The following is a 10,531-nucleotide window of genomic DNA, read 5'->3' on the forward strand; positions in this document are numbered from 1 at the left end:
ACCAGTAAGGAAAGCCCAAATTCTTCCAGTTTAACCCAGGCTAGTTGCAGGCAGACATTGTCATTGGGGAAGAAAGATTAGTAATTATCCTTCTCTTTCCACTTCTACAGTTCAGCTGCCTTGATTTCCCCACCTACTAACGGCTTGATGCAAATAGTAACAATGGACTGGTAGGCACATCAATAGTCTATTGGAAGAGTCTACCTTCATATCCCCTTAATTTTAGGAATAGATTTCCATGACAACCAAAGTATGCCTCATGAACTCTATGCAAACAATTGTGAAGATTAGGGTCAAGAAAACATTTTTAAAAATCTGAAAAAGTAGACAGGGATATGTCACTATTTAGAGGAACAAGAAAAGGTACGTTGTATATGTGGTTAGGTGGGAGAGACACAAAGGGTGAAATCATTTATTTTATTTTTATTTTTTTGTAGAAATTGAGTACAAATGGCCTAACAGAAAGTAGAGGGAAAGAGAGGGGAAAAGATAACAGATAAATTCTTTTTGAGGTTAAGGGAGTGACATAAAGACAACTGATTAAGCCAACCTAATGCAAGAAGCCACTAGGTGGTGCAGTGGATAGAGTCCTGGGCTTGGAGTCAGGAAGATCTGAATTCAAATTCTGTTCCAGACACTTATTAACTATGTGATAGTGGACAAGACACTTAGCCTTTCTCAGCCTTTCTTTCCTCATCTATAAAATGAGGGAATTGCCCTCCACGGTTCCTTTCAGTCCTAAATCTCTAGTCCAATGAGAGGGGGGAAACAGATCTTACTGACAATTGAGAAAGGTAGAAAGTAATTTCTGAAATAGTTATTAAAAGAAAAAAGAGAAGACCACTAGCTTAGAGGTAAATGCTGTGTCTATAGCAGTCTGCTTGGCACCTCAGTCATACAATCATAGAACACTAGAGTTATAAGGGATTTTAGATGCCAGCATACTTATTTTAAAGTGTGAAACCAGAATGACTTACTCAAGGTCACACAGCAAAACCAGTGAAACCAAAGTAGAAATAGGAATTTTGTTACTTCCAGCAGTTTAATTGTAAACTGTGAATGTTAAGGATATCTCTGAATTTTAGGATCTGAGCATATAAGTGTATATCTAAATAAAAGAGAATAATAATAAGTCCTTGTGTTTATAGAGGACTAAGAATCAAATTCATTTTCATAGCTTTCTCTTTTGTTTCCCATAGGTTTCAGTAAAACTGAGAATCAAGGTTTACTTGTCAAGGACAACCAGTGACATGGGTTGGTAATATTCATATCACTCTGCTGAACATTCACCAGGCAATCAGATTGTGCTATTTTTCCCAGGGTATTTCATGTCATGAAATGCAAAATGAAAATGCCAAGTAGATTTTATCAAAGGGAAATCACTAGACTTTTCCTGTTTCTCTCTCAGTTTTATGTGCCTTTAGAAATTAGGAACTCTTTCTCAAGTGCAAGTTTCTTCTACTCCTCGTCCTGAGCAAAGGACGCTATGCTCCAGCTGCTTAAAGAGTCCTTTTTTAAGACCCACTAAAAAATGTAGAACCGTGAAGGGAGACCCAGCTGCCCCAGTGAAACAAAATCATGCCACTTCTGATTATAGAACCACTGGATTTTCTTGCTCTATAAAGTTGAACCATTTGATAAGAACGAGTTCACCCTTTGACTTATTGTAAGAATAACCCAACCCTTAAGTAAACTAAGTGTAAAAATTGGGAAAAGTACAACTGTTAAAGTGATGAAGCAGGTGCTTTAAGTACCTACTATTTTCCCTAAGAAAAAGTGAGTCACTTTAGGATGTTGCAATAACCCACTTGTGGACAGGGACAACATATACATACCATGGTCTCTGCCACATGGGATGAGCTAGGCTTTCCTTAAAAATAAAAGCCATATTCAAGATTTGATCAGTCCAGAAGACTGGGAATTAAACCTTTAACCCACAGCATCAGGGCCGATTGCCCTGTAAATCAGCACTCCTTTCTGAGCAGATAAATTCTTATAAAGAGAAGAGGGGAGTTTCATGTACCTGAAACAGAGCTGTAAACTAGCTGAATATTCCATGCTACCATTAAGTATTGTTTCCAAGGCAGAAGAGCAGTAAGGGTTAGACCATGGGGGTGCCATGGGTAACACAGCTAGGAAATGTCTAAGGCCATATTTAAACCCAGGCCCTCCTGTCTCCAGGTCTGACTCCCCATCCACCGAGCCACTTAGCTGCCCCAAGAATCTTCTTTTTTTAAAAAAGTGCCTGATGGACTACAAGTCTCTTGTAGATGGTCTCTTTATTTTAATCCCAAGCAGTTCAAGAACCATGTCTTATTCTTTATGTCCCACTCCTCTCCTCTTCACTCCTCCGCCCAGCATGGTCAAACATAAATCTTTGCACATAGTAAATGCTCAATAAATTTATTGAGTGAATAAACTCACAGTTATTGCACTAAGGAAATAACTATTAATAAACATATTAGGGATAAGAATGAATATTAAAAAGACATAACTAAAAAAAGAAATAACTATCAGGATGCCAGGGAAGAGGGATAGCTGTTTTCAAGAGTTTCATGTAGAAGTATGTAATGGTCATATACCTAATGATTGCCAACGCACCATGACTTCTGACATGGAAGGAAGGAAACAAGCATTTATTAAGGGTCTACTGTGTGCCTAGCACTTTACAAATATTATCTCATCTTATGCTCACAACAACTTTGGGAGGCAGGCGCTATTATTATTCCCATTTTATTATTGAAGAAACTGAGACAGACAAAGATTAAGGGACTTGCCCGGGGTCATATGGCTAGTAAGTATCTGAAACTGCATTTGAATTCACATCTTCCAAACTCCGGGTCCAGAACTCTTTTCATTGTACCACCCTGCTGCCTCTAATGTATCGCAAAGGGACATCTCTCAGGGGTAAAGCTGCAGACCACAGTCTAACAGACTCAACCCAAGATCTTGCTTCTCTCCGCCACAAATTATTGTCTGTAGGACACCTCAGAGTAGAAAAGAGGCTGGTTTTTTCATGAATAATAGCTAGCATTTATATAGCACTTTAAAGTTTGCAAATTGTTTTATATATGTTAATTAGTTTGATCCTCCGAATAACCCCGTGAGGTAGTTGCTAATATTATCATCATCTCCATTTTTAAAGAGGAAACTAAGACCAAAAGTGGTTGAGTGACTTGTCCAAGGTCTATACTCTATAAGTATCCCAGGCAGGATTTGAACTCAAATCTTTCTGACTTCAAATTCTGTACTCTATTCATCATGACACCTAGCTGCCTCATTAGAGATATTGCCAACAGCTGCTGTCATACTGATCCCACAACTCAACTGTCCTGTTTCCTTTATGTTGACAATGCAGAGCAGCTGTACGGCTCAAATGCCACCTTTTCTAAGAAGTCTTCCCTTTATCTTTACCACCTCTTCATTCCCACCCCCCACCCTCCTGGATCTGTAATAATCTTGCCCAGTTGGACCTCAGTTCCTGGTTGGGACCTCTCTAATACACTCCCTCATGTTGTTTTGCATGTTTATGTATGAGTCAGACTAGATGCTAAGCTCCCAAAAGACAGCAATCACAACTTATCTAATCTTTGTATCTCCCCCCATGCCTGAGACAGTGCTCTGGAAAAAGTAAGCAAATAAATGTTTATTGATTGAATAAGGATTCTGCATCAGTGATAACAGAATGAATTCAATGTGATTTCCATCATTTTCTTCCCCACAGAGTGGTTGGAAGATTCCATATAATCAAAAAAGGACTGCAGACTCAAATATCTCAAGAAAGTATTTCTAGAAAAGAGTTCATTTTATGTTCTGTAAAGTAATTATTATATCATTAAGGATGAAATAAATGCCTACCAGTGGAAAAATTTAATGTAACATGTTCCTGACCAGTTAAAGATGGCCGGAAGGCTTTACACAATAAAAACTTGGGAGGTCGTTAGGTCTACTGTCTTGTGAACTAGGAAATATGTAGTCATATTATCTCCTTTTTTCTTTCATACCTCAGAAGAGAAAATAAGTAAATACCTACCAGATTCTGAACTAGCTCATTCCTATATACAACCAAACGTTTCCCAGACAAACATAAAGAAAAAGCAAAAATGAACATCAAGGGTCAACTGGGTAGCTCAGTGGATTGAGAGCCAGGCCTAGAGATAGGAGGTCCTAGGTTCAAATCCGGCCTCAGCCACTTCCCAGCTGTGTGACCCTGGGCAAGTCACTTGACCCCCGTTGCCTACCCTTACCACTCTTCCACCTATAAGTCAATACACAGAAGTTAAAGGTTTAAAATTTAAAAAAATGAACATCAATTTAGGGATGAAAAATAACATCAATTTCAAATTACAATTGCTTTAACCTTACCTATTTAAATAAACTTTTGAATCAAAAAATGGGAAAGAGATAAAGGTAAAGACATTGCCTCTGATCTTTGCCATTTCTTAAAAAAGTTTAATTGATGTAAAAACAGTGAGATAATAATGAGAGATAATGGAAAAACAATTTCCAGCTGAGGGAATCAAGGAAGGCTTCACAGAAGAGGAGTAATCTGAGCTGGGCTTTGAAGGGTAAAAGGCACATTAAAAGACAGAAGAGACACTAGAGGTGAGATGTATTTCAATAGTAAGGAATGGTATTCCTTTTCAGCTGCCCTGTGGAATTCAGGAATGAGAAGTTTTCAGCTCTAGAGGCAGCCTATTCAGAATTCCTAGTGTTTCTTGTTTCCTTTCTATAAAGTTGGGAGGAAAGATCATTTTTAAGGCAAATTTGACGTTCTACAATTCTGAGGCCCAGCTATTGTTGGGAGTTTCAAAAACTTTTGAGAATTTTCATAGTATTTGGGTGTGGAAGGAAAAATTAGAGTTATGAATGGAAGGATTATCCTTTCCAGAGTAGTTGCTTTGAATGAAATGTTCCCTTTTTCTTTTTCCTTCTTCCCCTCATGGATGGCAGACATTTTGAATCTGAAACTCCCCTTTCCTGGCCATAAATTTAATTGTGAACAGTAAAATTTACTCATGAAAGTTGATAACATTCCAGGAAAAATGATCATATAAAGGAGTAGAAGGGACTTTTTCCCATCTATCAGAAATTTGGGGATGGACCATAAAAAGCAATTTCCTCTTTCTTCTTAATAAGGTATTCTGTTCTGTTGAGATAAGTAGCAAACCACCATGCTCAGGGTGGAAAAAAAGAAAGAGGAACTTTTCCCACTGGACTGAAGAAGTTTCCTTAGTTAGCAACAAGTAATTACAAGTATACTGAGTACGTGAGTCATCTGTGACTTTGGCAAATGGACCAACACTACAGTAGAAGATATCTGGATAGATAGAAAGAAGTACTTCCTGGCACTTAGGGAAGCATTTGAAAGCATAACCGAGGAATTTGAGGAAACTGCTTCTCTAGATGACTTTAGAGATAAGGTGGACTGATTCTCTTCCTTGGGGGAAAAGTTTTAAAGTTGTCCTGGAGAAGAGATTACTTCCCTTCCCTGGCTCTTAGTTTCCCCATTAGTAAAATGACAGTGTTGAGCTGTGGGTGTTGATTCTTAACCTAGTAATGTCCATGAATTTAAAAAAATATATTTTGGTGAATATTTCAACATACTTGGCTTCTTTTGTAATACTATTTATTTCATATTATGCATTTAATAACATTATCTTAAGAAGGATGCCATAGGCTTCTATATAGTGCCCAAGAAACAGGACACAAAAAAGGTTAACAATATATAGTAGGGGGTATCTAAGTGGCTCAGTGGATTGAGAGTCAAGCCTGGAGACAGGAGGTCCTGAATTCAAATTTGACCTTGGATATTTCCTAGCTGTGTGACCCTGGGCAAGTAACTTAACCTTCATTGCCTCTCTTCTGCCTTGGAACCGATATACAGCACTGATTCTAAAATAGAAGATAGGAGTTTGGGGAAAAAAGAGAATGCACACAGATGATTTCAAATATCCCTTTCTGGCTCTATATCCAAAATATCCCAGAAGTCTTAGTGCAACTCTAGCTTTTTTAATAACAGAAAAATGGCAAAAAGACTTTTGGGACATTCTATATTATGATCTTATGTTACTATATCAAATTTATGGGATTGAGCTAAAATTTTGCTATTGTTTATCTATGAAGAAAGAGTTTACAAAAAAGAAGTAATGTTTCATTTCATTAGGAGAACAATGTATTTTCCTCAGATTTTAGCCCATTAACTATTAATATAAAAATAAAAGTTATATCTGCAAAAATACATTATTTATTCATTAAAGCAGGTCCAGCAGAAACTTCACATCAAAGCACTTTATAAGTTGTTCATTTGCATTATTCTATGTGAAAATAGCAAAATGGCATTAAAAATCAATGATTTAGTCTAGCCTCCCCAAAGCGACCTAGGATTTGTAAATTGCTTTTAAGCTGAATGTTGGGCAAAAAGGCCAGATGGTCTAAGGAAGAAAGAAAGTCCTCTGGTTTCTCTTCCCAGTTCCCCATTCAAATTGGTGAAATGTCATACCTGGACATGTTCTTTGTATAAATGAAATATCATGGTACTTGAAGAGGGCCTGGTAAAGATTAATTCTTACCTGTCCTTGAAAGCCTAACTCAAATGCCCTGTTCTCCACAGAGACTCCCATGATTCCTCCCAACTGCAAATGACCCTCCTCCTTTCAGACTTAACCAAACCATTTTGTTTCTGCTTCTCTTTTTAATTTATTTATATTTATAGAATGTATAGAAATTTTAGATTTTACTCATTTATAGAATTTATAGAAAAAACAAATATATATTTATAGAATTGCTATTTATATATGTTTGACATCTTCATATGTTTTACATCTTTATATAAGTTATTTGTATATATATTCAGGCCTTTATCTTTTATATCTTTTTTTTAAACCCTTAACTTCTGTGTATTGGTTCTTAGGTGGAAGAGTGGTAAGGGTGGGCAATGGGGGTGAAGTGACTTGCCCAGGGTCACACAGCTGGGAAGTGTCTGAGGCCAGATTTGAACCTAGGACCTCCTGTCTCTATGCCTGACTCTCAATCCACTGAGCTACCCAGCTGTCCCCTTATCTTTTATATCTTTATGCAATAATTGTTCATATTTTTATTTTATGCCTTCCTTCTAGACTGGAAGCTAGAAGCATAAGAATATTCTTTGATTTGTCCATATATTCCTTCTTCCCTACCAGTATCCAGAAGAGGTTCTTTGCACACAGTAGCTATTTAATAAATGCTTGCTGAAGATGTTGTTGCCATCTCTCTGTCTCTAGATTGGACACAAAGTTCACATTTGAGGGGATAGAATTAATGAACTTTTGCCTTGTTTGTTTTTTAAACCTTCCATCTTGGAATCAATGTTAAGTAATTGGTTCCACGACAGAAGAGCAGCAAGGGTTAAGAAATTGGCATTAAATGACTTGCCCAGGGTGACACAGCCAAGAAGTATCAGAAGCCAGATTTGGACTCAGAAAGATGAGTTTTCTGTCCTTTAAGCCACCTGGCTGCCCCTAATTTTGGAGTGGGACTGGCTAGTTTTCCCAACGGCAAAGGATGTGGTCCAAGAAGGGTTAAGATTTAACTTGCATAATATTTAATATAATATTTAACCTGTATAATATGTTCCATTTCTGAAGCAAGTTGGAACATGATAAAAATACAAATAGGTACAAATACTAAATACATGGTATGATGGGAAAAGCACAGGCTTTGGAGTAAAAGGCCCTGGGTTCAAATCTTGTCTTTGACACAACTTGTGAGACTGTGATCAAATCACTTAACCTCCTGATCTCCATCTCCTCATTAGTAAAATAATATGGTTAGACTAGATCAGCCCTGAGGTCCCTTCCAGGGCCAGATCTATGATCATATGATCATTGAAGAGAAGTAATATCAGTGGTTTGAATTCCAATGGCCCAGCATCATAGGGACATATTTGACCTGTCCCAAGGATGTCATCTGATTCAGACCTGCTAAGTTTAACTAAAGGTAGGAGCAATGGCTTCCACACAGTCCCTCCTTAGATGCTGGTAGATCCTCTTATGTCAAATAAACTGAATTTTCCAACAGGCTATAATATGGGAAGTTTGTCAAATAAAGCAGACTACAAAGCCTACAGCAAAATCCTCTGGGAAAGTGTAGCAAGATGTCCTCTGTTGGCATAGCCTTGTGGGATGTTTAAAAAAAAAGAAATAGAAGTCGACAAGAGCCTCACCCAGTGGGAAGAACCTTTGAATTCAAGTGGGACAAAGGACCTGAGAGAGTTGGGGACAAAAGTTATGACTGAAGAAATAGAGCAAATGTAGATGATAGAGAGGCCTTTCCTCTACCTTCTCCCAGCACCCAAAAAATACCCTCCCTGTTGTCTAGTGCATAGATGGGTGCTCAATAAATGCTTAGACTGGAGAGATCCTCTTCCTTTCATTTAAACTTTATTTAGTTTGTACCTTGGAAAAAGGGCCCAGAGAATGGTAGCCTGAGTTTTTGAAGGTTTGGAGAAGGAAGAAGATGGTGGTGGAGGAGGAGGAGGAGGAGGAGGAAGAGCAGAAGGAGGAGGAGGAAGAAGAAGAGGAGGAGGAAGAGCAGAAGGAGGAGGAGGAAGAGCAGAAGAAGGAGAAGGAGGAGGAAGAGGAAGAGGAGGAGGAAGAGAAAACTTGGGGAGGAAGGGAAGGATGAAAAGGACGAAGGGGGAACCTGTGTGGCCAGGCTCTGAAGAAAAGATCCCAAACGTCCACAGGCTGGGTGAGTCAGGCAGACCCTGTGACTCCATCAGGAGGGCTCAGGCAGCCCTTGTGAGTTAACATTCAGGAGGACTAGCCAACTTCAAACAAAACTGGCAAGTTTTGTCCAAGTCCTTGGGAAACTGGCAAGTCCCATAACCAAATCCCAGTGCTGAAAAGGAGGAGGATTAGCAAAAGGAGGATTGGCTTTGTCAGCAAGCCCAATGCCTGGGGTTTGCCTGGTTTCAAGGTTACAATATACAAGCTTTGTGAATCGGGTTGGCTGGCCCAGCCCTTTGCTGGACTTGGGACTGGCCCAGGCCAGGCTGGGGCTGATCCGGATTCCATGTGGTGGGGGGAAGGAAAAGGGAAGGGGTTTCCAATGGACATTGCGTCTAGCTTTCACCAACCCCATCCCAAGACGCTCACACAACCCGCTGGGGAGATTTGGCATGCCCCAAACCTCACGGACCATCTTAAATCAGGCATAGCTCTTCCCAAACACTGTTCTTGGCAGACGTGGGACTCCGGGGCCATCGTAATGCGCTTGTTATACAAAGTGAAGGAGAGAAGGATTCATCCTGAATAGCAGAGATGCCGGACACTGCATGCACTATTCCAGGAGATCATTACAGGGAGGGCCAAAGAGCTGAATGCCAACAGCACAAAGGTACTTGATTATACTTGCAGATTTGATATTGTCCCTCCCTTTTGTTCTGCTGGGTTTTTTTTTGTTTTTTTGTTTTTTTAACCATACACAGCCCATTCCATGCCCTGCCTCCCTGGTGGGTGAGTGAAATACAGGTTGTATTACCCAAAAGGAAGATGCTTTTAAAGGCCAACTCCATACACTTCCTGGATGTAACGTGAGACGTGTAGGCTTAACAGGGTGAAAGACCAAGTCTCCTCCCAAAGAGAGGAACTTTGGCTTAGAACATAATAATGTCATATTGCCAGAACTTTTTTTGTAAATGGGAACTGGAGGAGGAGGCCTGGGGGCAGCCACTTTCCATGAGGCCCAGGCAAAGAGCCAGTTTGCCAAATAGCAAATTTCATTTGGGTTGGGGGGGGGGGGTCATCCGCAGTCTGGTTGGTTACTATTCAATAACCACATAGAGTGTCTTTGCTTTTATTGTTATCATGAACATATCCTCCACCAAGCTACATAGCAACACTACATGCAAGCTCCCATAATTTGGCCAGAGCAAATTTTGTTTAAAACAGCAATGGCAGCACAATCACAAAGACTCTCCCCAAAAGGATCTAGGAGTCTTTCCATCTATGCCTCCACCTAAGAAATGGCACAGCTGCTTGTGGAGAGATTTTTCACACCTGCAAAGGTTGTGTTTGGCATTTGGAGGGAAAAACAATGTGGCTTCTGAGTGCCATTCAGCCTTTGAGTCCGGGCAATCCCATTTCCCAAAAAAATCCTAAAGGAAAGATCACTGGAAAGGCCCTCCAGAATTCTCATTAACTTCAGAAAACAGAACTGGCTTAAGACAAATTCATGTCTAATTCCAGAAAAGGTCCCAATTTGGAGGGAATGTAATTTGGCAAGATGGCTGCTGGAACCAAGAAAAAAAAAAGTATCTCATGATTTCTAACCCTGGCTGGGCCCCTGGCTTACTGTAGAAGTTTGGGCAAGGCCCTTTTTTTCTCTATAATGTTCAACTTCCTCTTGGGAAAAAACGAAGATAAGGTCTCTCAGTCTCCCACCTGCTTCTGTGTGGCACTGTAAGGGTTAAAGAATGCAAGCTTGTAAAGTCCTTTGGCAAAGGGTATATGCTGAATACTTTTTTGAGGGCATTTATGAGGGCAAAAGT

This window comes from Gracilinanus agilis, chromosome 1 (genome assembly GCF_016433145.1).
Source record: "Gracilinanus agilis isolate LMUSP501 chromosome 1, AgileGrace, whole genome shotgun sequence".
NCBI classification, from domain to species: Eukaryota; Metazoa; Chordata; class Mammalia; order Didelphimorphia; family Didelphidae; genus Gracilinanus; species Gracilinanus agilis.